Genomic DNA, 6,868 nt, shown 5'->3' with positions numbered 1-6,868 from the left:
AGGCGGGCGGGGGCCGCCCCGCCCTGCCTTCACCTTGCTCGGCTCCGCGGGCCAGCGGTCCGTCGCGTGCTGTCTGGCTGTCGGCGCGCTCGGAATCCTCGCGGAGTGGGCCCACTGGGGCCCCGCGCTCCGGGGTCGGCACTCCGGGACGCCGGTCCGGTGTCCGCGCCGCCCGCGCTTCGACTGAGGGAGCCCGACCGGCGGAGGGCGTGGACTGCTCGCTCCGCCTCCGCTCCTGCCCCGGAGGAGGGTGGGGAGAGCGCCCGCCCCGCGGCCGGAGAGACCTCCGGGCCGGTTCTGAAACCCCGGGGCGCGCTCAGACTGAGGATCGCGCTGTCAGGGCGGTTTGGGAGGCCGAGAGACGGAGGAAATGCGCCGAGTCACAGAAACCACTCACAGAAACCTGCCGGGCGCGGCAGGCAGGGCCGGAGGCAATGGGCTGCTTCCCCGGGGGATTCTGATCTCTGCAGGTCAGCAGCGCGGGAACCCTAGGCAGCAAGCTCCCAGGCATTTATCTCCTTCACCTGCAAAGTGGGGATAATCTTTTCTGTGGGGCTGCGGAGGAAGCAGCATCATACAAGGATGGTTGGGAAGTCTGACGCAAAATGGGAAATGGTTGCTATAGTGTTATGATGAAAAATAAATTATATAGCATGATTACATACTATAAAAAGATATCTGGAGATAATGAGATGCCACAAACTAAGAAAATATTTTCAGAAAGCATAGCTGATAAAATATTGTTATCCAAAATATACTGAAAATGCAAGAAAAGGAAAAATGCAATTGAGAATAGCAAAAAGATCTCAACAGACACCTCACCATACAAATAACAAATAAGTATATGAAAAGATGCTCTATTATAGGATATTAGGAAACTGTAACTGAAAAAGCAATGAGATGCCACCACATATTGTCTGCCTAAAATAAATTGACTGCCAACTATTTTTCTAGCATAAACAAGTTTATTATGAAAAGAACTGCAATTTGAGCTCTGCCACCCTGGGAACTCCCAGCAGAAATGGAGAGGAGACCTTTATGGGGGAAAAGGAAGTTGGAGGGATGTAGTTTTAAAAGTCCATTGCTTTTCATTGGCTGAATCGTTGCCAGGGGAAAAAGAAAAAGATTTCTGTTAGAAAAGATTCTCCAGCCTTTCTAATCTCCTGACTCTTTGAGATTTGTTTTTTTTTTGTCTGTGTTTGTTTTTTACATTTCCCCCTTTTGACCAAATTTCTCAGAAAGCAGTGCTGATCCAAGTGTGAGATTTTTTTTGTGTCAGTGACTATATCTCAGTGCCAGGGAGGACCTTTCCTTTGTACAATCTCACATCCAAGGGAAAGTGTGGATTGCAAACCTATTGAGGTTACATTTGAGTGAGAAGGAGTAGCAGAACTGTGAAACACTTTTTGCCTAAAATTCATACGTTTCCAGGATAATAGACAGTGGCGATCTTCTGAAGTGTCATCATCAAAGGTGTGGTGACAAACTCCAACAGGCCTGTTCTGAATATTTTGGGCAAACTGTCTCATTAGAAGCCATCTGCTTGGACCCTGAGAAATCTTTACCTTCAGGTCACCAGACGATGTGCAGGTCTAGTGAGGGTGTGGCGCTCTCTTTACGTGTGTCATGTGAATCTGAGAGTCAGTTCCTTAGAATCTGTGTCACAAGAGTTGGTTAGGAGTACTTGATAGGGGCCTTTCTAGGAAGGCTGAAGAGAGTTTTTCTGGAGGTATCTGTTCTAGTAGATAAAATCTCCAGGTTGCAAGGTGTGATGCTTTAGGTCTTCATTTTCTGGGAGACACTGAAAAAACAGTGAAGAGACTCCTCTACCAAAACACAGTTATTTTTAAGTAATTATCATCAGGCCTTTACAATATTGGAGTATCTCTCCTTTTATCATTTCTGGGTCAAAAGAGACACGGGCTAAGTGCATTGAGTGTCTTGTGACTGTCTCAAAGGAAAATTTATGAATTTAAGAAGGAATAGATCAGTAATTCACTGGCAGTTCAGTGGTTAGGACTTAATGCTTTCACTTCTGAGGGCCTGGGTTTGATCCCTTGTTAGGGGAACTAAGATCCTGCAAGCCATGGGTGTAGTCAAAAAAATAATAATAAAAAATAAAGAGGGATGGATCTAAGATTCAGAAGGACCAATGACAGTGCTTTTAACCAAAGTATGTGGAGGGCCTCTGCAAATTTTGCTAATTGAGTCGTAATAGCACCATCAGTGGGAGAAGGCAATGGCACTCCACTCCAGGCCTCTTGCCTGGAGAATCCCAGGGACGGAGGAGCCTGGTGGGCTGCGGTCCTTGGAGTTGCTAAGAGTCGGACACGACTGAGTGACTTCACTTTCACTTTTCACTTTCATGCATTGGAGAAGGAAATGGCAACCCACTCCAGTGTTCTTGCCTGGAGAATCCCAGGGATGGGGAGCCTGGTGGGCTGCTGCCTATGGGGTCGCACAGAGTCGGACACGACTGACGTGACTTAGCAGCAGCAGCAGCACCATCAGTGCATTCAACTTGACCAAAGGATTGAGGGTGGTAAGTGCATGAAAGTGTAAAACTGGCCATACAGTGCACACTTGTTGGAAGTACCTCACCAGTAAAATGGGCTCCTTGGTCACTTTGACATTTGAGAGTTGTTTCCCAGATAGGAATAATGTTTTCCAAAATAACTTTTACCACACAATGGGGTAGTAGCCTTTCTGCAAGGGAAAGTTTCAGTCCAGTGAGAAAACATGCAGACCATAACAAAATACATCCATGAGAAGTTTTTTTTGCAAGAACTGGAATGGTCCATTAGGCAGTTAAAAATATCACTGAAGATGGTGTGGACACTAGAAAGGCCGGTTAGAAGGCTCAGTTCATTCGTGTCCAACTCTTTGTGACCCCATGGACTGCAGCATTCCAGGTTTCCCTGTCCATCACCAACTCCCGGAAATTGCTCAAACTCATGTCCATTGATTCAGTGATGCTATCCAACCATCTCAACTCTCTGTCGTCGCCTTCTCCTGCCTTCAATCTTTCCCAGCACTGGGTTCTTTTCTAGTGAGTCAGTTCTTCGCATCAGATGGTCAGAGTATTGGAGTTTCAGCTTCAGCATCAGTCCTTCCAATGAATATTCAGGACTGATTTCCTTTAGGATTGACTAGCTGGGTCTCCTTGCAGTCCAAGGGACTGTGAAGAGTCTTCTCCAACACCACAGTTCAAAAACAATTCTTGGGCGCTCAGCTTTCTTTATAGTCCAACTCTCAGATCCCTACATGACTATTGGAAAAACCATAGCTTTGACTAGAGGGACCTTTGTTGGCAAAGTAATGTCTCTGCTTTTTAATATGCCATCTACATTGGTCCATAGCATTTCTTCCAAGGAGCAAGCGTCTTTTAACTTCATGGCTGCAGTCACATCTGCAGTGATTTTGGAGTCCCAAAAATAAAGTCTGTCACTGTTTCCATTGTTTCCCCATCTATTTGCCATGGAGTCATAGGACCAGATGCCATGATCTTAGTTTTCTGAATGTTGAGTTTTAAGTCAACTTTTTCACTCCCCTCTTTTTCTTCAAGACACTCTTTTGTTCTTTGCTTTCTGCCATAAGGGTGGTGTCATCTGCATATCTGAGGTTACTGATATTTCTCCCGGCAGTCTTAGGTTAGAATGCTGAAGGTACCTAAAGCATTTGAAGTTGTAATAATCTGTTTTCTAAAAACTTGACTGCTTGCAAGAATGGCAGAAACGGTTTTATTTAGGAGCCTTCCATTTCAGAAGTTAAAGGTAAGAAATCTGATAGTCTGCCTTTGTGGTGCCTCATCTAGAGTGTGAGACAGCAGAGTAACTAGATCTGGAGTGGATACAGTTTTCCAGTCTGTTGTGGTCCTTTTGAATAGAAGGGACAGATTCCAGTTCTGCCCGTTGATAAACATAAGAGTTAAAAGCTACCTCAATGGAATCAACATCTGCAGAAAGATTAGAATTTTCTTTAAAAATAATCTGAAACGGATTCTAATAATCATGAACTGGTTCATCAGATTTTTGTGCGAAAGTGTGAATTTTGTTCTAATCAACAGGCTTTGGAAAAGCATCAGGAACTGGCTGGTTAAGTCACTGAGTGACTGCCAAAGCCTGATCATATAAATCAGTGGTCAGGTGCTGTGCTGTTCTAACTTGCCTCAGTTGTGTCCAACCCTTTGCAACTCTGTGGACAATAGCCCACCAGGCTCCTTTGTCCATGGGGATTCTCCAGGCAAGAAAACTGGAGTGGGTTGCCATGTCCTCGTCCAGGAACGGGCCAAGTGTTGCAGTAGTAATCCTAGGTACCTTTCAGGATTTTTCCAGTTAGTGATAAACGCAGTGCTGGGCCTGGCTTCACTGACAAGCATACGAACTAGTTGATATAAACCAGAGAAACCAGGTTAGTAGGTTTGAGTACCTGAATGAAATTCTTCAGCAAATATGTGAGGGTCTTCAGTTACTTTAGGAAAATCCTTGATTATGGCTCACAGTTCAGCTTTAGTCCATGGGTTACAGGAAATTAAAGAGTTCAGTCTCTGGATCCACAGAGGCTTAATTTTAAAAGGACAGGTTGTGATAAGTTCAGAAGAAAAGGGGAAGTTCGGTGAGAGAATTAGTATGGAGAAGCTGAAAGTATGGAGAAGATGAAGGTGGCATAGAAGGGAAGGAGGAAGATGGTACTGGTGGTGGGCCCTGGGCAGGAGGAGCAGAAGGAGAGAGACAAGATGGTGCCAGGGGTTGAGTCTGATACAAAGAAGCCAAGGAAGAAGAACTTGATGTGTGGGGAACTATTTTATCTTTCTTTTAATTGCCTGCCTCAGTTAAAATCTTATTTTGCAGAGAGGCAATTTTAGGCTCCTGATAATGTTTGGAAGTCTGAAAATACCAATCAAAATAGGCATGCTGTTTTGCAAATTTTTGAACTACTCTTGTGGATTTAAGTAAATTAAGTTTGGGTACTTCAGAAATTCCCCATAATATCATAATGGCCATTGATATTCTAAACTGCCTTTAGTTGGGTCATTCCATTTAGTTATAAATGCACATGAGGAAGGATCAAGCAATGTTAGCCTAAAGATAGAAGAAAAAGAGAAATAATAAAAATTAGAGGTAAATCTAATGACATTGAAATAAAAAATCAGAGAAAATCAATAAAATCAAAAGTTGTTCTTTGAAAAGATCATCAATCAGTAAACCACTAATCAAGGGGGGAAAAGAGAAATCACAAATTAATTTCAGAATTCAACGAGAGGTCATCACAACTGATTTTGTGGATGTGAAAAGTGTAGTAGATCAGTTCCGTCGCTCAGTCACGTCCAACTCTGCGACTCCATGGACTGCAGCACGCCAGGCTTCCCTGTCCATCACCAACTCCTGAAGCTTGCTCAAACTCATGTCCATCATGTCCATCGAAAAGTGTAGTAAACAAAGACTAAAAACCCTATGCCTGCAAACTTAATCACTCAGATGACATGGACCAATTTCTTAAAAGACAAACTACTGAAACACAAAAATTTAAATAATCTGAGTAGGCATATATTAATTCTCAATAATCTCCAGAAAACAGAAGCAAAGAGATTACTTCTTAGCATTTTATGATGTCAGCATTACCCTAACACCAAAATCAGCTGAAGACATAAGAAAAAGAAAACTATATCTTTTAAACATAAATACAAAATAACAAAAAATATTTGCAAATCTCAATCCAACAACGTGTATAAAAAATTATACATCATGATCAATTGGAAATTTATTCCAGGCACGCATAGGTTATTCAAATTAGAAAATCAATTAAGTAGTCTATCACATCCATAAACTAAAGAAGAAAGATGATACATCAATAGATGCAGAATAGCATTTGAGAAAATCCAACACCCAATCATGATAAAGTCTCAGCAAACTATGGATACAGAAGAACTTCCTTAGCTTGACACGGACGGAGGAGCCTGGTGGGCTCCGGTCCACAGGGCTGCCGAGAGCTGGGCACGACTGAAGCAGCTGGACGCACAGAGCCTTCAGATGGGGTGGGGCGCGCAGCTCCAGGGCTGACTCAGGTCAGCGCACAGAACCCGCTGACGTGTGAGGTGATCGGCCTCCGACTAATAGAAAGTCCTCAGGTAACAGCGTATTTAACTGTAAGAGACTGGATGCTTCTCCTCTAAGAACAAAGGCAGGGCCAGTTTCCTCTCACCATTCCTAGTCAGCATTGTACCACAAGTCTTGGCAAGTGCAGTAGGACAAGAAAAGGAATACAAATTGGGGAGGGAGAGAGAGAAACATCTTTGCTCACAGATGACATGATTTTGTATGTAGACTATCCCGAAGAACTAGAAATGCCAACAAAAAAACCTCCCTGAACTAATTAGTGATTTTAATAAGGTTGCACAACACAAGATTCATAGACAAGAATTAATCACTTTATTTCAGCAATGAACAACTGAAACTTTTTTTTTCAACTGAAACAATATCATTTATATCAGCATCAAAAAATGAAATAGGTATAAATCTAAGAAAATACACATAAAGTTTGAACATGAAAAATGACAAAATTCTGATGAATGAAATCAAAGATCTAATTAAATGGAAAGATATTCCAAATTCATGGATTGGAAGAATATATATTCTTAAAATGTCAGTTCTTCTAACTGATGTACAGGTTTAATGTAGATACCAACAAAGGCCTGGGAAGTTATTCTGTTGATATTGACTAATTCTATATGAAAACTATGTTATGAAAATGCAGAAAACCTCGGAATAGCCAACACAATACTGTAGAAGGAGAATAAAGTTGGAGGACTGACATTACCCGACCTCAAAACTCTACAGAGGCACAAAGGTCAGGACAGTATTGTGCTGAT

The sequence above is a fragment of the Cervus canadensis genome, chromosome 28, assembly GCF_019320065.1.
Source record: "Cervus canadensis isolate Bull #8, Minnesota chromosome 28, ASM1932006v1, whole genome shotgun sequence".
NCBI lineage: Eukaryota > Metazoa > Chordata > Mammalia > Artiodactyla > Cervidae > Cervus > Cervus canadensis.
The sequence above is the reverse complement of the archived record's forward strand: the minus strand, read 5'-3'. Positions refer to the sequence as shown.